The sequence below is a fragment of the Astatotilapia calliptera genome, chromosome 20 (genome assembly GCF_964374335.1).
Source record: "Astatotilapia calliptera chromosome 20, fAstCal68.1, whole genome shotgun sequence".
Taxonomy (NCBI): domain Eukaryota; kingdom Metazoa; phylum Chordata; class Actinopteri; order Cichliformes; family Cichlidae; genus Astatotilapia; species Astatotilapia calliptera.
In genome coordinates this window covers 32,582,534-32,604,284 of record NC_137441.1, presented here as the reverse complement: position 1 = coordinate 32,604,284, position 21,751 = coordinate 32,582,534, and the positions used below count along the sequence as shown (strand labels likewise).

The following is a 21,751-nucleotide window of genomic DNA, read 5'->3' as shown; positions in this document are numbered from 1 at the left end:
AAAGGTCTAACGTAACAATGCAAGTCCTATTTTTTCTCCGGTGCTCTGACGTTATCATGAGGTGGCGCCTCAGCTGAGATATGCAGTTAGTTTGCCTGTCAGTAAGATCTTGCAAAAACTGTCAAACAATTAAGTTTTCTTAAAACTTAGTGAACTGTGAACAAAGAACAAACCCAATTTATTGAGGTGGAGATTTGAATGTCTTTCTTAAAAACTGGGCATTACCCTTGGCTGTCAACTTAAGTGTTGTCGATTGTGTTTGTTATCCATAGTAGCAAAACTAGTCACACCTTATTTCTGGTGTTACTGGATTTTCTTAGCTCTGCATATGGGCTAGTAAACTTCGAGTACCACATTATTCACACAGTATTTAAGATATACTTTTAGTTGTTTGATACCACTGCAACATCTATAAACCACTGGCAATCATTTAGTCCCAGACAGGTGAGAGGGTGGTGCAGCGCTTACCTGAAGTCCATTATGGCCTTTTAGGGCTGACTGGTTAGACTGTCAAACACAAAACAGATAAAAGATGGGGTTGTTTTTATAGCCTAAGTTGTCAAGCTAAACTAGGACAGACTTAGATAAAAATTTTAGTTTGCGGTAAATCATCTGGATTCGTTAGCTACGTAGCTAGACACTGAAAACTAGCTGTGGCTCTTAACTAAGCTGAAATATATTAGTTACAGTAAAAAAAAAAAGTGTGTTTATGTTATTATGGTGGATTAAAAAAAATACACTCACTGGCCACTTTATTGGGTACACCAGGTTCAACTGCTTGTCATTGCAAATATCAAATCACCCAATGACACTGCAGCAGTTCAGTGCATTTAGCCATATAGGCATGACATGACATAATGAAGTTCATACTAAGCATCAAAATGTGGTAGAAAGGTCATTTTAATGACTTTGAACATGGCTTGGCTGTTGCTACAGGACAGACAAGTATTACAGAAACTGCTGATCTACTCTGCAGACCTTCCTGCACAACGTTTGGAGAGCATGCTCGAAAAAAAGAAGGGAAAAAAACTCAAACCGAAGTTCTCTGAGTGAAAATGCTTTGCTGAATCCACGGTTTAGAGAAGAATGGCCTTTAGGGGTGGCTGTAGCTCAGAAGGTAGAGCAACTGGGAGGTTGTTGGTTTGATTCCCTTGAACCCTGCAGTTGCTCCTGGTGTATTTGTGTGAAAATGTTAGATAGTAAGTGCTTGAAAAAAGTGCTTGTATGAATGAATAGAGTGTATTGTATAAAGTGCTTTTAGTGCTCAAGTATGCATGAGCCTTCAAGGTTACAGGAAAGCAGCAAAACCCTAAATAACCACTTGTTACAACCAAGAGATGCAGAAGAGCATCTCTGAATGCACGGCATGTTGAATTTGCAGAAGTGACATTTTTTGCAGCTAAAAACAGGAAACATATATATATATATGTATGTGTATATACACACATACACACACACACACACATATATATATATATATATATATATATATATATATATATATACATATATATATATATACATACATACATACATATATATATACCGTATATATATATATATATATGTATATATATATATATATATATATATATATATATATATATATATATATATATATATATATATATATATATATATATATATACAGACGGACAAAATGGTGGTGGCTAACCAACCGGACATAGTGGTGGTAGACAAACAGAAGAAGACGGCCGTAGTGATCGATGTAGCGGTTCCGAATGACAGCAATATCAGGAAGAAGGAACACGAGAAGCTGGAGAAATACCAAGGGCTCAGAGAAGAGCTCGAGAGGATGTGGAGGGTGAAGCTAACGGTGGTCTCCGTGGTAATCGGAGCACTAGGTGCGGTGACCCCTAAGTTAGGCGAGTGGCTCCAGCAGATCCCGGGAACAACATCGGAGATCTCTGTCCAGAAGAGCGCAGTCCTGGGAACAGCTAAGATACTGCGCAGGACCCTCAAGCTCCCAGGCCTCTGGTAGAGGACCCGAGCTTGAAGGATAAACCGCCCGCAGGGGCGTGCTGGGTGTTTTTTTTATTTTTTATTTTTATGTATATATATACATCCATCCACCCATTCTCTTCCTAGCCTACCCAGCTGTCTTGTCCAAAAGGCAGGATGCACCTTGGACAGGTCACCAGTCTGTTGGCTAACACAGACAGACAACCATTTGCACTCACATTCACATCTATGGCCAATATAGAATCACCACACCAATTAACCTAACCCCACTAACGGCATGTCTTTGGACTGTGGGAGGAAGCTGGAGTACCACCATCGTGCTGTCACATATATATATTAGAGATGGCATGATACCACTTTTTATAATAATGGATTGCATTTATATAGCGCTTTTCTAGGCACTCGAAGCACTTTACAATTCCACTATCACTCTCACATTCACACACTGGTGCAGGCAAGCTACTGTTGTAGCCACAGCTGCCCTGGGGTAGACTGACATATCTGTCCCTCTGGCCATCACCAGTAGGCGGTAGGGTAAAGTGTCTTGCCCAAGGACACAACCAGGACAGAGAGAGCAGGGGGATAGAACCGGCAACCTTCCGGTTACAGATGAGCTTCCCAATCCCCTGAGCCACGGTCGGAAATTTGTCTGTTTTATAATTAATAAAACTGTTTTTTGGTAAATATCTTGCTGCATTTTGTATACATTCATACTCAAATTTAAAAAGACAAAACACTAAAGCTATTCTATTACACTTGGATGCAAAAAATACACACATGACAATGAGTTCACTTTACTCATACAGACTCCACAGTCAGAAGATCTCAATCCAACAGCACACCTTTGGGATCTGGTCGAACAGGCGATTCTCATCATGGGTGTACAGCTGACAAATTTGCAGCCACTTTATGTTGCTTTCATGCCAATATGGACCAAAGTCTCAGAAGAATGTTTCCAGCACCTTGTTGAATCTATGCCATGAATAATTGAGGCAGCTATGAAGGCAAAAGAGTGTACAACTACTACTACTACTAGGTAGGTACTAAAAAGGTGTACCAAATAAAGTGTCTGCTAAGTGTAAGTCAATACAAGTTAAGTTGTAAATTAATGCAAACAGGTTGCCAGATAAAGGTTAATACCATAATATTCATGTACAAACACACACACACACACACACACACACACACACACACACACACACACACACACACACTATAATTCGGATTCTTTCCCCCTCAGCTAGCTTCATATCATAAAACACTTTGGTAGCTATTTGGTATTTAAGGGCAATATTTAAATTCCAGTTCCTCTTCATTAAACGGAAGGCGCAGATTGTAGTTTTTAATTGATATATATATTTTTAATAACCACAATACACTGAAAGAGTTAACTGTTATCAAGTCGTTAAGGGAGACTATCCTAAACTCCAGTTCAGGTTTTCCGATCAACACCTGCTAACCGAGAAATTCAATTAAGGGCTCCTCTTCCCACTTGGAGCCGGTCTCCAGGGCAGATCTTCCGGCCAACTCGCCCTGTAAGAAATTAGAAAATGCTACAATAAAACCTGAAAAAACTGAAAAAAAATGTGGGAACTTTAATAATGAAAGCTCTCACACCGGCCACCGTAAGCACACTCACACCTCCCCTGAGTTGGAAGTCACCGAGAGACAGCGAAGTAGCACAGGTAAGAGTTTTCCTTTTGCTCTCAACTATACAGCACACGCTCATTTCATCTCCAAAACATATCACCCCGCGCTGAAAAGGACATCAAAGTGTCCCCAGCTCCAGCGAGGACACCAACAAATAGCATTATCAAGCGGTATTTAACGTCGTAGAAGCGATACTGTAGGATAGAGAGTTGATGTGAGGACTGTAAACACGGTGCGAGCAGCAGCCTCGGTTACAGCGGCAGCGCCGACAGCAACAGCGGCAGGTCTGGAGCGACTCCACACAGTCCGACTGAACCTACTGTACCTTTGAAAATGACGGCGAGGGGTCCGGGCTTTCCTTAAAATCTGCTAGTTCACACAGCGGTCTCATTTTAAACCGTCTAAAGAAGACAAGGAAACTGCAAGCAAGCAAAAGCCAGCCCCCGTTTCAAAGTTGAGACAGAAAGGTGTAACTTTTTCCTCCCCATAAGTTTGTACTTTTTCTTTTTTTATTGCCCAGTCAAGGTGAGCTCGAGTCCTCCCTTCCTCAAAATATAAAAAGAGGACTGCGCGAAAACAGAACTGACACGCGCTATTTTCTTTATTATTTAATCAGCAGTTTTGGACGTACAAGCTATCATAGGCTGTTCCTGTTAGTTTGCACTTATCCAAAAGTGCAACAATGAGAAAAACCCCAACAAAACATAACAAAAAAGGCACAAAAGAGCGACTTCATCGCCGAAAGTCCCGCTTTTAAAGTCGAGAAAAACTTAGTGAAACTCCTTGGCTGCCCCTAAACAGGTAGTAGCCTTCACACAGTATCATTTACTGTAAATAGAAGAACTGCTATAAATGCAATCAATATTCAAAGCCTGAATTGCGGAAGTTCTGCTTTTGAAGTTTGGCTGTGAATGACTTATTTTTTTTTTCTTTTCTGTATATTGCATGGGTAAAAAGGTTAATTGGGGCCGCAGTGTCTGATCTTAGTCACAACTGAAACCTGCAAAGTGCATCACCCCATCAGACCTTTTCTACTTATTAATAATTATTGTTTAACGTTGTAAGGCTTCTTACCGATAATGTAGTTTCAGCTTTTGGCAGGTCTGACACCACACACCACTAAACTATATTTGCTATGGTAAATATGATGCAGTTCCTGCTCTCAGTGACTGCATGGGCTTTCTGACTTCCACTTACTGTCGAACAAACAATCTGTTTTAAAACACTGCGTGTGTTTGGTTAGTTGTGATCTCTACAAAACACCACTGTGATGTGAGATTTAATTTAACATGGTTTTGTAAAGGGTCACTGTTTGTTCTCTTGCGCATTTATAGATGTCTTTGCTGTGTGCTTGCCACTGTGTTTGTTATTGTTCTCAGGGATGATGAGGAGGACAGGAATAGATCACTGGCACTTTAAACCCGGAGTTCTCATATTCTCGCCGGATCTTTCTCCTTTGCTAATTATTGTGTTGTTTTCAGAGCAAATATGTCATATCCATGGCGACCAGGCAGGTTTATTGTCTCTCCCGTGCAATAGCACAAAAGTAATTAATTACCCCCCCCCCCCCCCTTTTTTTCCTCTCTCCCTCCTGTCTTTGGTTAAACAGATCATTCAAGGAAAGCCATCTTCTATATTAAAAATGCCACTGATAGTACAACACAAGGTAAACATGAAAAGTTTTTTTCTTCCCAGGTTTTTTTATCCTTTGATTTTGTGTGTGTGTGTGTGTGTGTGTGTCCCACAGATCACTAGTAGATGAAATAATTTCATCATGTGAAGAGATGCATTATGCCCACAGTGTGTGCTTTTGAGGTATTTTCCATAATACCCTCATGATGCAGCAGCTGTGCAGCCTAACTGTTGCAGATGTATTCATGCATGCAGAGCAAGCACACACTTGGCACTTAAACAAGGCAAGCTTAAAAAACACATGCTTAGACATGAAATTACATAGCATTTTGCGTGTTTTGAGTACCAGTCATTAGCCGGTCTATATGCGAGTTCGCTTTACTGATGTCTCCTGTTTTATGAGCATACCAAAAATAAAAACCAACAGCAGGTGACACTACAGAGTACAGCAGTTCACCTCGGTCCATCGCAGGGCTAAGGTAAAATAGCTTTTGTACATTCTGTGCAAAGAAGAGCTGCAAAGTGATCAGCTGAAGCCGTTTCCAACTCTTCCGCCCCGTGTGCTCCCTCGGTGCCGCTCTCAAGTGTAACGGCATGTGCCTGCTGTCTGGAGGTCCATCTTTAGCTGGACACCAGCCAGCCTTCACTGTCAGGCCAGTGGCGCAGGTTCTCATCTCTCTTCGGCATTGAAGAGACACTGCAATATCCATATGTCAAACATACTGCCCTTCCTTCCCTGCTTCTCTTTCGCTCTCCTCTCTGCCAGAGAGGTAGGCAGAGATGATAGTTGAGATGATAACTGTCCATTTGTGCGGTTTTAATTGCGAATTCGCTTTGTGTGCCTAGTTCAGTATTTATGGATGCGGTGGGCCTTTCGTTTCGGGTTCTCTGTCTCTAAAATGGACTTGAAATGTTGCCTGTAGTGCTGAACCCTTGGTTCACTAAAATGGTTGAGAATCTCATTAGTTAATCAGTGTGCGATGCCTCCAAGATTCTTATTGCTTGCAGCTCTATCAGTCAGTGAAATGCCTCATGTCTCATAAGTACCCATCTGCATCTGTCAAGGGCTGTGTAAAATTAAACCCATGTGTATTCCTCTTCTGTATGACCTTGGCTGTGGACCTCGGGTCTTTGATGTCAAATAAGCATCTGTAATCCCAGGCTGCATTCGACAGGCTTCAGGAGCTATTACTTTTGTTTCCCCGGCACCTAAGCTTTATCAATTGCCCACAGTGTAATGATTTTTGTATACATATTCACACTACCACAGCCATAGTGTTTTCCTTGTAAAAATACACTGCCTTCAACACATACTCTTACACCGGCACAAATAGCACACATGTTTTTTTAATCATCATTATTGTTTTTATTTTAGTGCTGAGGAAATGTCCTTTTTGCATGCTTGATCAGCCAGTAGAGAAATCCAATATAATGGAGGTTCAAGGTGAATTGCATCCCGTGCATCTCCCCCCACCCCCCCCTCCACTCGACTGAAGGAATATTCTAAAGCAAAATAAACAAATCACGCAGACAACAGTAATATAGGGTTGATTTTGAAGGCATGAAATAAGTATCGATTAAATCCTGCAGTTCATAGATGAAAATGGCCTTTTTGGTAATTTGTCCTGGCTCCTTTCAATACGATGGAGAAAGAGGGAGAGAGGCATGGACTGGGGAAAAGAGAGAGACTGCAGAAAGGGTGGAGAGCTGGAGCAGAAAGAAGCACAAGACGAGTGAACAGTGAGGAAGAGAAAGACAGAGAGAAGAAGAGCCTTCACAGAGTTGAGAAAGGGACAAGCTGCCCCTTTCCGAGCTCATTATCATTCTTAATAAGTCTTAAGGAAAGAAGGAGCATTGAGTGTAAATGCACGGTAATCCTTACACTGGCCAAGGTTAGTAGGGACGTCAGCACATGCGCACCGTTCCCAGCTGGCCACTTTGGGACAGGGAGGGGACCAGAGGAGCACAGTTAAGGATAGATGTTCAAGGAGAAAGTGAGGACGTTTAGACAGTGCATAAAGGTTAGGGCCTTTCCCCCAGCCTGTAGCTTTCCAGTACCTGCACCACCTGGCAATTAATGAGTAAACAGTTCTGCATCAGACTTAAAACAGCAGTGTTTGGGCGCTAAGACTTGGCGTAGGCTGCAATTTTTCCCAAAAAGAACAGTTAAAAGGTGACCAACTTAAAAATTCAAGTGGAATACCTTCTGCTTTGGGGTTCACGTCTATATTTGATCTCAGTGTAACTGTTGATTGCACTGCCTGCCTAATTCACTGTTCTTTGGGTGTGGTCCAGAAACAGGCATTATGATGAATTAGATGAACTGGTGACCAATTAACTCATTTAACAAATTGCCAGCCACTTGTAGGGGTTGTTCAACCACACTGCTTTAATGGAAATCCAATGCAGTATTTATTTATATACTGTACCAAGTTTACAGTCCAGTGTTCTGTCACCCTATACATTATACAGTGTTAGTAATATTAAAGTATTCCTTTTCATTAATCAAATCAGTTGTGAGACATGTCTGGCACATTAATCTTAGTCCACATTAGGCCACACAAGAAGGTGATTTTTATACTCGGATTAATTAGCACAGAGAGTGTTTTCCTTACTGTTGCATTAGCAAAAAATGTGGCAAGAGCCATTACCAGAATGTAATGACATTGACAAATTGAATGAAGGACATTAAAACGTCTGAAAAGACTTTCTAAGTCACCACTGCATCTAATAAGATTAAAAAAAGCTCAACCAGTATGAACAAATGTCACTGATCTATGCAGTACATTCAGTAGTTTTTGCGCAAACGTTATCAGCTCAAATTAGCACCAAACTGAAATAACTCAATCAGGCCAGCAAAGAACTGTAGACACACCTGTGAGTCATGGCGCAGGGCAGTAGTGCATCTAAATCGAGGCCCTAGCGTTAGCTCTGAGCGCTTGGAAAGCAGAATAAAGGGGAAAAGCAGCAGCAAGTGCAGACAACAAATTGGTAATTAAATTAAGTACTCAACGGCGCTCGCCTTTCTTCATTGCTTCACTCAACAACGTAACAACAGCCTTACTGCACATGTGTAAGTGACTCAGTCTAACTTAGTGGGTTTATTGTGGGAAGTGAGTCTCTCCTGCTTTGTGAGAGAAGGAGCTGTCGCTACAGAACAGTGAATCCCATGAGCCATGCAGTCTGTAGATAAGCTCATGCTGCACTATAGTAGTTACTGAAAGTCTTTCACTGAAGAGGAAGAGTTTTTGATGGGATATCAGTTCTCATTTTTAAATATGGTTATTGTCAGTGCTGGTATATTGCGACAGCCCTGTCAGCTGCTTGTGATGTGACAGAATTGGTCTCTGACCATAAATGTGTAAAACTATCATAAAAAAATGGGAACAGATTTTATTTCCTCAGCTAAAGTAACTAATCAAGAATAGTATTTGTAATGGTATTTAGGTGTCATAGGAATCTTCAGTAATTATTTTAAATTTGGATTCAGAATTGATCATCAATTCAAAAATATTTTTATGACATAATTTATGAAAACTGCATTTATAAAAAATTTAAAATTATGATCGCTCAAACTTGAAAGCATGTTGTCTGCTCCTTAACCTGGCTAAGCAGATTTTAGTCCTTAAATCTGCCAGTGATTGAAAATGATAGTAAAACTTTAACAGAGAAAATGAAACAAATCACCAACTGAAAAGCAGAACAAAGTGCAAAACACTTGCAGTGGTGTCTTTCAGAACACGCCTTCTTTGAAGAATGACTGCAAACACAATATCCTTTCTGGCCCTGACATGTGGCCCTACCTCTTTGTTTTGTGCAGTATTTAGTATTTCATAATACTAAAACAAATTAAAAGTTACCAAACCGTCATTAACAGCACAGCGAGACAAGGTTTTGTTCCTAGCAATTTTAAGCATGCTGAGGTAATTGCATTCCTTAAAAGAACCCCCCAAATAATCTTGATTGGGGTTTGATTTTGAAATTGATTCAAATGTATTAGACAAAGATGTATAATGTCCATTCAAATCCTTATAATGCAAATTGAACTCAAAAATAAGCAAGAGAGACTCAAAAGAACTTAATTGAAACTGCTCTTTTAAAGATCTATAATGGTCTTTTAATAGCAGCTGTTGTAGGGCATTGCTCTGTGCTCAGAATGCTTTATCTCACTTCTGCCTTTGATAGTGTGGGTCATAATATTTTACTTAATATGCTTAAGTTTTTGGCTGGTTTTGGCTCTGTATTAGATCGGTTTTCCTCCTAATTATCTGGAACTTTGTTGGTTAAGGCAAGCAAGTGCTCCCCTACCACTGCTTCCCTAATTTTTGGGGTTCCACAAGGATCAATCCTCGGTCCGTTATCATTTTCTTTCTACATTCCTCCTGTCAGCTAGCATCATTCAGCCTTTTGCTTACATTTCTTATCACCTTTATGCTGATGACATTAAGCTGTATATATCTTTTAAGCTTTGCCAACTGGATAGGCTGTCCACTCCAGTTGATTGTTTATCCTGGATTAGAGACTGGCTTTCCAACAATTACCTTGTTTTAAATTCCAGTAAGGCTGAGACCATGATTATAGCTCCTCCTGAACTACATCCAAAAATCAGTCAAGTGCTTGCTTCCTTCTGCTCATCTGAGAAGTCCAGTGCTCCTAATCTCAGTGTGATATTTGAGTCTTCTCTGGGTCAAATGTAAAATCTGTCTCACGTTCTTGCTTCTTTCATTTATGGAAATTTCTAAATTGCGAGCCATAGTCTCCCCATCTGAAATGAAGAAAATTATTACTGCATTTTTGTTGTTGCACCTAGATTACTGTAAATGCCCTGTTTATGGGCTTAGATAAATTGTCTCTTTCAGGCCTCCAAGCTATACAAAATCCAGCAGCCAAACTATTAACGCATTCTAGTAAGTGAGCTCACATTATTCGTATTTATATTCTATACTTTGGCTTCTAGTAGGTTTTTAGATTTGTTTTAAAAGCTTTCACTTCAGCTATCGTCAGCTCACTCTGTGACTCTTTTAAAAAGCAGTTGAAAACCTTTCTGTTCAACCTTTTGTTGACATTCTTTTGTTATTACTGTTTTTATTGGCAATTTCTTCATCTGTTGCCTGTTAAACATCGTTTTGTACTGGTGTTTGCTGTGTTTTAACTTTCTATTATAGTTTATGTTATTTCTGTTATAGTGTTTTGTGATTACTCCTAGTTTTTATTTATTGCATTTTACAATAACTATATGTCTGTGAAAAGACACCTTTATTCGCTAAAGGTCTGTATTTCTAAAATGATCATTGAGGCTCTCTAATAGGGCTGCATGACCACCACCACCTGAACAAGCAGCCTTATGTGGTAGTTTGGAGAATAACTCTTGTTTGTCAATGCTGGTTTTTATTGTTGGATTCAGCAGTTTTCTTTTTGTGAATGTGACGTTACAGGTTAAAAAACAAAACAAAAACGTTTTTGGCATCTGTTAATTCTTTTAAAAAGCACAAGATTACAATTGCGATTTTTCCCCCCCTTATCTTTTCATACATCCAACAGTTTACTAACAACAAATGGCGTACTTAATCAGATTTCTTGCTGAAGAAGTTCACAAATTGTTCAGCAACTTGAGACAAGAGTGAACATCAGCTATTTATGGAAATAAATTTCTAGATTAACATGCGAAATAAAGCGTCCTTTGTCTTTGTTTATTTTCTAGGTATTTTTAACTTGAAGATGCCAAACTGTTCTCTGAATGAATGTGGTTTAGTAAGAACGCGGCTGGATAGATAGTCACTTGTAACACGTTAAGAAGTGAGTAAAGTTTTAATGAAAACTACAGTAGGTTTACAAGAAACCGTTAAACAGTCACAAACCCTACAGTGCTGTTTCCACAGGCTAAAGGCAGAAAAGTCACCAGCATCAGTAAGTAGGCAAATTTCACTGGCTGACTGGCCACATTGCATCCCTGTGCATGTGTGGCTGCACTGAGTGGGGATTTTTGCCCTCACAGCCAACATAGAGCACTGTTTATTTGCAGTTTATACGTAAGAAACAGTTCAATAAACTGCACTTTTCATGAATAATTGCAAGAGTTATTTGGGCACGGTCAAGTTAAGATAACAAATATTATTCACAATTGTATCATTGCATCGACTGTTTTTATGTGGAACTGGGATTCTCGGTCTGTGTCTGTGGCCAACTTTTCGCGTTCTGCGTCACATTTAAGCAGGTCTGTTAAAACCTGGGTGCTATTTTCCCATTTCCAATTGAAAAGAAAGTGGTCAGATACTGAGTTTTATCAGAAGTCGCGAAACTTTGTTATCCAGTCTCACGTGGCAGTTCCATCTGGGTCATACGATGGTTAGGCCTAGCTGACATTAGGCAAAGCATAGGGTGCCAGTCTATTACAGACACAACAATAAGCATTGGTGTCCACATTCACAACTACTTTCAATTTAAGGTCACCACTGAACCCTACATCCATGTCTTTGAAAACAGGGACCGGAAGAGCATAAAACTTAAAGAACGTCCTTAGCTAAGCAACAGGTCTGAACCCCGAATATACATGTACATGTCATGTGCCAACATTGTGCAAAAGATCCCTATAGAAACTGGTATTATTTTACTTAAGGGGAAGTCCCACTGCAAAATGAGAGTTTGAGAGAGCTGTTTAGAAATCTGAGTATTACACAGTTGGAGTATGGAGCGTATAGATTACAGATATAGTTTTCTCTATAACTGTAGTACAAAGAAAACAAATCTTAACAGAGTGCAGAAGTTGTGGCTAGTTGTGTTACAAGAGCATGAAAACATGGCTGCCTGTACACAGCGTCTTGGTGACAATAATATTTCAGTTACCATTTTAGGCAGGACGTCTGCTGGCTGTGAAATCAAAGAAATCCGTTGCTTGATTTTCATGAGAAACTGCAGACAGAGAGATAACGTTGTTTCTGTGTAAAGTTATCTTCTTGACTTAGCATCAGTAAATGTAAAAGCATGGCGGGATAATGTCAAAAACAATCTTAGAGTATCTATTTGACCCTGTCAGTGGTGAAAACAAGCACTTTTATCTTGTCACAGACTGCTGCAGTTGAGGATTACATCGGAGACATTGCGTTCTTGCATCACGTTGGACCAATTCTGATAATTTTTGTGCCATTAATTATTTGAAAAATGAAGCTCCTATTTAAAAATAATGACATTTTTCTTTAAGATTGTTACGTAAGGTACTCCTTATGTTCCCTGTGCATTTAAATCTTGATGATAATTCCGCAGATTTTCATGGGAATGTTTTGGCTTTAGTTGTCCAAGTAGGGGAAATAAGTGAAACAAGCACATGAAATCGGAGCTGATGGTGTAGAATGGGTGTAACCTTTTGTCCTCTTTTGTCTTGCACAGTGTAATGCCATCTCTGTGCCTTTCTGTCATGTAAAAATGATTTACAAAGAGACAGATGTTCTCAGACCTTTGCTCATGAACCTACACGTTTAGTTCTATTTTTTGCCCTTTTAAAGGTTAGGCAGTGAAACGCGCTCCCTGCAACATGTCGGCCTCTTTTGATTGCTTTGATGTTGTTTGCTCTGCTCCACAGTGTGCTGAGCTCCCCTTATAGTGGACTAAAAAACCCATTACGTTACATAGAGAAGAAGCTTGGAGGAACATGTTTTCTTTACCATTCTCCCAGTGCGTTTGCATTTTAGTTTGCAAGGTTGGCAAACTCCTCCTTTACTGCCCCCTTCCCAGGCGCCAACCCTTCGACACCCTCAAGGAAGCCTTGGGAGGCAGAGAGCCATCGCCATGGTGATGTGAACACAGATCCCCCACACACCGGTCCATTGTGACTGGCGTGCGTTAAGGTGAGAGAACAAAATGTCACAGCAACAGGTTTTTTTGTATGTTTTTGTTTTTGCCTCAATTCCCAGTGGAAATGCACTCAGATCCATGTAACCCGTCACACTGGATGGACTGCTACAGGGACTGTGGGAGTTAGGCAAACAGGCTGATTGGGGAAATGAATGGATTGGTATAAAAGTAGACTATAATAAGTGCGTTTGTTTGTTTTCCTTCCTTCTGTAATGTTTAGCATCAGGGTAAAAAAGCAAAAGCAGAGCCAGGGAGGAAGTTTCATTGTTTTTATCTGAATAAATGTGTTTGCAAATTCTCCAAATGGGCACAATCTGAAGGGAAATCTGCGGGGTTTTTAATTATATAACAATAATTTATAATAAAAACACGCAATTGAAAAGCAGAATTTTGTTTAATTAGCTTCAGTGCTGAAAAAGTTGTTTCATACCGAGGTATTTCAATTTGCCTCAAATTTTATTCAGTTTAGTAGTATTTTGAAAAATAAAACTGAATAAATTAACCTTGGAAAAAAAAGGCTTCCCCCTCTCTCTGACTTCTATACAAACACTTTTTGCTGTGAACAAATTGAAGTCCTGCTGGGGCCTTCGCAATAAAGTAAAATGATTAAATTGCATGGGATCTGCTCCTTGGATTGAAGTGCACAGTTTTCCTGTCAGATTTGTGGTAAATATAAAAAGCAGTAAATATCAGTCTCTTGAAGACCCTTGGGATCCCGGGGTCTAACGTCCTCCACGCTTCACTGTACTTCTGCCATAATAGCAATTCTGATCACCTCTGATGCCCTTTGAGCCATCATTTTACTTTGACCTTTGACCTGTCTCGAGGAAGGCTATTGGTTGCCGGCCTCGGGGAAGGAACGGTCATATAGATGATGTGTCACTGAAAATGTGGAGCAGATTTTGCCCTCAACCCTGAAGAAGATGTGGGCTGTGTACTATGACAGGTCCAGGGTTGCCCTCAGTCCCAGAGGTTGGGAGGGTGGGGTCAGGCTGAGCCAGAGGACACAAAGGTGACTTCAAACACACAACCCTAGCGTCTGGTGTAATGTCTAGGCCTGCTGCCCTCTGCTAAGGGTAATACCACCCCATGGCTCCTGTGGCATCAAATGCTAAAGTTATTGTCTTCTCTCAGAATATCCACATATGCATTATATACATACAGTAGAGCTGTTTTGTTTTGGAGTCAGGGCCAGTATGCAGTGCATACCACAGCTCCCCCGATAACCTGTTTTATTATGCAAGAACCTGAAGTCTCATTAATATTTGTTGATATGTAGCTATAGCAGTCAGGTCTTTTCATGCCAAGTCTGTAAGATGCTGTCATCTCTGTTCCCCGAGCAGATGCAAAGGTGCAGGTCCTGAGAGATTCTTTTATGTTTGGAGACCTCTCCTTGCTCCTTTGACTGCGACCTCAACCACAGCGCAGCTCTGTCTCAATCAGCTCTCTGCTGTAATCCCACTTCAGAATTCCTCTTGGCTAAGCGAGTAAATAAATTTTTCAGCATTTATTAGAATACAGCTTGCCAGAAGGGACTCCTCTCTCCTCTCCTATTGCTGCTCCAGTAATTAGCAAATTGATTAGGAGAACTTCAACACACCTCCTTGGCTCTTATCTCCCCATTCTAGGACAATATTGCTGTGCCATGGGACAGCGTAAATATTTTAAGGGAAACCCTCAGTGATTCTCATTAAATGGCTGTGGGGCAGAGCAGCTGTCTCCTGCTGAAGGTCCCAGCCAATTTTCTAAACTATGATTAAAGAAAAGTTTTGGATTATTTAAACATGCTGTGTCCTGTGGGTTTTTGTTTTTTTTCCCAGTCCCACTGACGACCTCCGATTCCCCCACCCGTCTGTGCCAGGACTCCTCCTCTCCCTTTGGATCTATTAGTTTGAAATCGTTTGGGTGATGACTCTTTGAAAGCTGTGGTCATTCTGGGATGCCACGTTCAAATGCAATGTAACAAAGACCTCTCTTTTATGCACAAATGCTAATTAAAATTTTTACCCCCCATCCCCGAGCTGCAGAGGGAAAGACTTGGTAGCAATTTGGCAGATAATCAAATTGCATTTTAAATGGAGCCGTTTAAAGATGACTAGGGTCTGCTCACAGGAAGACACAGTGGCGCAAATTAAGCTCGAATAAGCTGCCATGTGCACCGAGGAACAATACAAGGAAATTCATGCAACAATACCATAATGCATTTATGTTGTTAGACAACATGCAATGTTTCATTTATGTTTTCTTTAATTAGTTAGATTTGTTTTCTTAGGCAGGAATTCTGTCTTTCTTGTAATTATTGTTATTTCCCTCTTGTTCACTGACATTTTTACATAATGTGTACTTGCAATATGACCAATTGCTGCAAAAATGCTAATAAGACATGATTTGTTAATGGATGTTGTACCTAGGAAAAAAAATGTTCTTAATTTTAGATTTTCAGCCTGACAGAAATGGCAAACTGGGTGGAAAATGCTGTCAACACCTATGTTTGTCTAGAAAATATGCGCTTAGAAGCTGTCCCCTCACATTTGGTATACATCATTAAGTTCTTCGTGGCCAATCAAACTGTCTGTTCTCACAGCATTCCAGTACATATTAGTGACATCTCGTTAGCAGAAAACAGAAAACTGACACAAAAAATTTGGGAAACAGGCCTGAATTGTTTATCTCTCAGAATAAGTTAAAAGTGTGATTCTCATGAAATGATAGAATCAGATCAAACGTGCGGCTCCCAAATCCTCGCTCATCCTCGCCTTTTGTGTGCCTGAAAAACTGAAGGCACCAAATGATCTGCTTAGTTTTCAACACTACTCATTTCAGAGGCCATCTTTCCTGTAAAGTTAGCCATTCATCACAAGACCAATACAGCCATCACAGTGCTTCATATCCATAAAACCCCATTATGGACAGCACAACAAGTGATGCTTGACTTGTAAGTTTAAAGGGTTCTTAATTGGCTGTGATTTGCTGGCTGTACAGCAGTGACTGGAAGTGGCATAATGATCCTCTGTGGATGATACATTACTTTTCTGCCAAATTAATGCACCTTAATGCGGGATGTATTCATACTCCTCTCTTTTATTATTAGTCCTTTATTTATCCAGGTAAAAAATCTCATTGAGATTAAAAATCTCAGTTTCAAGAGAGACCTGGCAGCATGGCAACAAAAGTCAAAATACACATACCACATAAGTATATAACATTTAAAACAAATACAATATCCCATACCAACATGTGTAGAATATACAATAACAGATCAAATTAAGAGTACATTAAAAACAATCACACTGAGTAAAAGAGTTATTCTCTCGTTCCTTTAAGATGGACTTAAACTCTCCCAAGGTAACCAATTCTGATAATTTCAGTTCCTTCTGCAGATTATTACAGGAAGCAGGGGCAGCGTATTTAAAAGCCTTTTTCCCCAATTCTGTTCTGATTTTTGGGACAATCAATTGTATGATATTGTGAGAACGAAGGCTGTATTGATTGTGGTTTTTACACATATAAACACATAAATAAGATGGAACCAGCCCAAGGAGAGATTTATAGATAAACATCAACCAATGGGAGAGTGCGAATATGCAAAGATGGACATTTAGCAGCAGCATACAAAGAACAATGATGTACATGATTTCCATAGCCAGTAATAAAACGTAAAGCACAATGGTACACAGTATCCAACCTCTTTAGGTAGTGGGCAGGTGCATTCATAAAAAGCAGGTCACCATAATCCAATAAAGGTAATAAAGTTGCATGAATCAAGTGTTTTCTCACTTGGAGGGAGAAACAGGATTGATTTCTAAAAAAGTAACCTAGTTTTAATTTTAACTTCGACACAAGCCTTTGAATGTGAGTTTTAAATGACAAATTCTGATCTTTAATGATCCCTAGATACTTGTAAGATGTGACCATTTCAGTTCCTTGAATTGTTTTAATCTTAGGAGACGTAGCTAACAACTCCTTGCCATTTGAGAATAACATGAACTTGGATTTCTCTGGATTTAACACCAACTTAAGTTAAATGGGACTGAACTACATCGAAGGCAGACTGCAGAAATTGCAGGGTTTGTGCTACTGAAGGGGATGAACAATAAATAATTGTATCATCTGCATAAAGATGAAATGCTGCATTTGACAAATTAGCATAAAGGTTGTTTATGTAAAGAGAAAATAGCAATGGCCCAAAAAAGGAGCCCTGCGGAACTCCTTTGGATATTGGGAGAAAAGAGGAAGAAGACCCAGCAGCATGGACACACTGTTTTCTTGCTGACAAGTAATTTGAAAACCAACTAAGTATTTAAGTATTTAAGCCTTCATCTGGGCATCATAACAAACGGACATAACAATGTCTTTGACCTGCACGCTGCAGGTTTCAAATGAGTAGATGAAATGTTGACCTCTGCCACTTTTGCTAAAGTAAGTCCCTTGAGTTGTTTTACAGTGATTCGCCAATGAATTTCATGTTTTTGCTTTAGACTTGTGGTTGAAGGCCATGAAATACCAAAGCAGCTCATCTGAAAAGTTTTTTAATTCATTATTACAGCTTATTTTCAGCATTGTGGACCACTCCCAAAAAGCCCAGGGGAAACCAGAGTGCAACACAGAAAAATGACTCCCCCGCTCCCAATGAAGGACCAAAGCTAAATACCATAAGTACTTTAGGCTGTTCTCAAAAAGCAGTTCAACTTAGATAGATAGATAGATAGATAGATAGATAGATAAGCATTTAGCAAACCACAAGTTAACCATTAACTCTGACTTAAACTTAAATCTTAGCTATGGGTCTAAAGATCCCAAACGAGCCACCATCTGTTATCTGGTGACAAGTAAGGAGTCCACGTAAGGTTTCTTAAATACTAAACAATTCATTAGAGATAGCCTAACCAAGAAAAAAACATCGGCTACATGCACACATATAATATTCTGACTGAAATCCTTCTGATTAAAGACGTTGATGCAGCTGTTAACATTCCAGATGTGCAAAGGTAATAGCATGCATTTGTCCACATCGGCATCAATCGCATCTTTTTAGTTTGATGAGCTGCCTGCAGATGGATGTCTTTAATGTTGCCTTTAATAGAAGCTTAATACAAAGTTTCTCTAATACAAACTTAAGAGTTTGTATTAGAGAAACTCTCAAATTCAACTCAGAGGTTGTCATGTGGTTTTTGGAGGAGGTGGAGTTCATACATGCCCGTGGGTTTAAGATGGAGGGGATGCACCGAAAGATTTCAGAACAGAAGGAATGTGCATGAAAAACGCAGCCAGAAAATCCAGTTAAGTAGATTACGTGGTTCAGATTTTTTTTTTTTAATGCTCATACAAAAGTTTTAACCTCTCCACTGCAACCAGTCTGAATTTCATTTTAGGCCTCATTATAACGATTATACATGGAGGTTTTTAAAAAAAAAAAATTATTTATGCTTTGTTTTTTTCCTTTTGAAGATTTCCCAAAATCCACTTTGTTTTTGTAAACATGCCTGTTTTCGTGCTTAAAAAAAATTAAAAGCACGCAAGAGTTGTATTGTTTTGTAAATGCCAATCCCTCTCTTCTGATGTTGATTGACAAACATTGTTGCAAACTTAATGGCACAAGAGGGATTTAATTGATCAACTGAATGACTGATCATAAAACTGCAGTCAATATTTGGCTGCAGCCTTATTTCCCTCTGAGCAGCAGTGTACCAGGATGTCTGAGATGTATGGTTAGACACACAGTGATGGCAAAACACATATTTACACTTCTTCTCTCACTGAGCGTGATGATGTTGCTCCTGTTTGCCGTACAGTAAATAATATCCCACGCTGTTAAAATGAGCAGCCTTAGTGTATTTATTCAGTTGGAGCAAAGGGTATTGGTTAAAGCTGACCAACTTTTGAGTAGTTGGGATGGAAATCTCTCTAATTACTATACTGTGTGGATCCTCTGGTCCCCGTCCCTTGGATGGTATTAAAAAGTCTCTTTTATTTATAGAAGTAAAATTTTAGCTTCAGAGACAATAGGTTCTGTTTTACGGTACAGCAGACTTTATCTTTTTAATAAAAATTCCTGACTTGGTGAAAGTTTAATTAATAAGGGACTTAAAGCTAAGGGAATGAGCAAGGGAGTTGGGTCTTTAAGGGGCTACTTATTTTTCCATCTGGGCTATCCTCCAAAAAAACTGTCAATTAGTGCGTTAAGCTGAAGAGACAAAAAACGTCATTAGTTCTTGCAAAAAGAATAATGGGTTTTAAATGTTTTGCTTCAGGGGCAGGCCAAAAGCACAGTGAGCCTTATGTATTTTCATTTACTTCCTGCAATTATCAAGGTTTGAAGGAGGGATTTATTGTTCTAAGGTACATTACTGAGAAAGCAGACACAGTTTGTTGCTTTCCTCACTAAGTGTGTGCCTTAATTGCCTGAAATAAGACAAAATTCATTTTTTTCCCCTTTATAATTTTCCCTGCTGAATTGCAGTGCTAAATAGTATTGTCACTGAGGAAAGCTGGATGTCGCTGTAAAAATGTGAGAGATGGATTATTTGATAATCCACTGAGTTGGTTAAGAAAATAGGCACTTCCAAACCTTCGTGTGGCATTAAGCCAGCCGTGCTGTAGTGCAGGGGCAGGCTGTTATTTGGCCTAAAATAGTCCAATCAGTTTTTGTTTTTTCAATTTGGCTCCTGTGAATAAATTCATAAATAAATGAATCAAACTCAACAACAGGTGAAGTTTAATACTTACACCTAAACAAGGTTGGGTTGATTATTTTGTTCACTGGCATCATTTATATCATCTTTTGATTTAGTTTAAAGTTAAAAGAGTGTTTCAAGACATTGTTTCAGAGTGTGTTCATTATTTTGTTATTCCTTTGTTCATCTTCAAGTTCTACTTTCATCCACTAAGGTCACCTGGAATCCAGCCGGGTCCTTTTTGTGATGAACTTTCTGCCTTGCAGATGGCCATTAGAAACGTTTTTTGTTTTATATATGTAGGTAGGAAGTGTGACATTAGCGCTTAAATGAGGCTTACATAACTGGTCAAAGAGCAGAGGGGTTGAGGCACTGAGCCCAAAATATGTCATTGACTTGTGCCACACACAACAGGAGATGGCTTTTGCATCACAGTGTGAGTGCTAGTAAATGATTGGTTACAGGAGATCCTCCAGTAAATTAATTGTTTCCACTTCATGGTTAAGTATGTGCTACTCTTCCAAATCGAGTGCTGGTACTTGGTTATTACACTTTAATAGCTCGCTTGCCAAACTAACGATATATTACTCCATGTGCTGGCTCAGATCAGAGAAGATGAATTGGCTATTAATTAGAGTTGCACTGAGAGGGCACAGGGGAGAGACTACTCATAGCCTTGCAATCAGTGTCAACGGGGGCCCTTTTCTGACTGGGACAGCCGGGGCAGGCCCAGGTCACCGAGTCTTATGGTGAAACCCGCTGAATCCGGTGGAAGAAGCGGCATCAAAGATGGCCATCGTGCTGTCTGCTTAAACAAAAACAAGAGAGCGCGAGCAGCTGAGCAGCTGCAATTTCATCTGATCGCTTTTAGTTAGGAGTGCGGATGGAATCGCAGAGATACGTGGGAGGTGGTTTGGCTCTGTGAGGTTCCTTAACAAAAGGCTCACGTCCGAAGGACTTTGAATTAGAAAGTTATGGAGGAAATATTTGACGGGCTGAGATGATTTGTGGGGAATATTATTGTTTGGCTCACTTTTCTTGTGCAGCCTTTGAATTAGCCCTTTTATCACAATTAATTAAGCTTGCCTATAGGAGATGTTCCATCTTGAGCTCATCCACACAGGATAAATAAGTCAAAGCAGTAGGATATATGTCCTTTTATTGGCTGACTTGATCTCCGAGGCATCTGTAGTGGGGGGGAAGCTGTCTCTGTGGTGCGACTTTGTGGAAGAGTCTTTGCCATCATTCACTTTGAATGCTCCTTTTATGACTAGTTTTTTTAAAAACCTCTTTTTTTAATGCAAGGTATCAGGAGTTATGGCCTGTCCATGCAAATTAGGAAATTTTGACAGTTTGTTATTCATGACGTCGCCTTTTTAAACACTTAAAGCTAATAAATTTCACTGTGACAGGCTGCTCCAAAATTGCCACTAAATATTATTAAATATTTTAACAAGTTCCTTGTAAATATGCCTTAAATGTTTGAACGATGGGCAGGAAGAAAAATGGCTTTGCATCAACTTATTAGAGGCTATAAAAGTGGCAGTGATTTATCATGGATGTGGAACAACTCAGGCCATCTTTTTTTCTTTCCTTTTTTTTTTTGTTTTGCTTGTTCTGTTGGCTTGCTTTGTTCTGGTGTGCACGTTAAAGAGAGTAACATCGTATTAAAAGCCTGCGCTTTTCATGAGTCGTGAAAATGTTAGAAGCAGAAACTGTTACGGCGTAGTCCTTGAAAGACAGAATGATGTATGGCAACAGCATTTTAAAGTTTTTAAAGCTTTTTATAGCCATTAGCAGTTCTACGTTTTGTGATGTGGCTGGCTCTAACAGTGTGTTTATGGAGAAATCCATCCGACGTGTTATTTCACCCACTCAGGCTTTCTAATTATTTTCTTTGATTATTCGTGTCACTGTTTAAAGAGACTAAATGTTGGCAACAGCGAAATGCTACGTCTCTGCCA

At 39.6% G+C, this 21,751-nt stretch overlaps 1 protein-coding gene and 1 long non-coding RNA gene across 4 annotated transcripts in view; one reads left to right on the top strand and one right to left on the bottom strand.

The window, feature by feature from the left end:
- Window positions 1-3,319: 3,319 nt before the first annotated feature.
- On the bottom strand, window positions 3,320-4,102 carry LOC145423274 (uncharacterized). Its single transcript, XR_013904358.1, has 2 exons — window positions 3,959-4,102; window positions 3,320-3,516 (listed from the first exon to the last, which is right to left on the bottom strand). It is a non-coding gene; the product is annotated as an uncharacterized LOC145423274 (long non-coding RNA).
- The window catches only part of casz1 (castor zinc finger 1), a 168,522-nt gene continuing 150,235 nt past the window's right edge, over window positions 3,465-21,751 (top strand). Inside the window, exons 1-2 of one of the 3 annotated variants that reach the window (XM_080295547.1) lie at window positions 3,478-3,668; window positions 5,243-5,299. The gene's annotated coding sequence lies outside the window, so the exon portion shown is untranslated. Of the gene's footprint in view, window positions 3,669-5,242; window positions 5,300-12,836; window positions 13,107-21,751 lie in introns of those variants that run through there. The other 2 variants (XM_080295548.1, XM_080295549.1) reach the window with 2 other exon arrangements.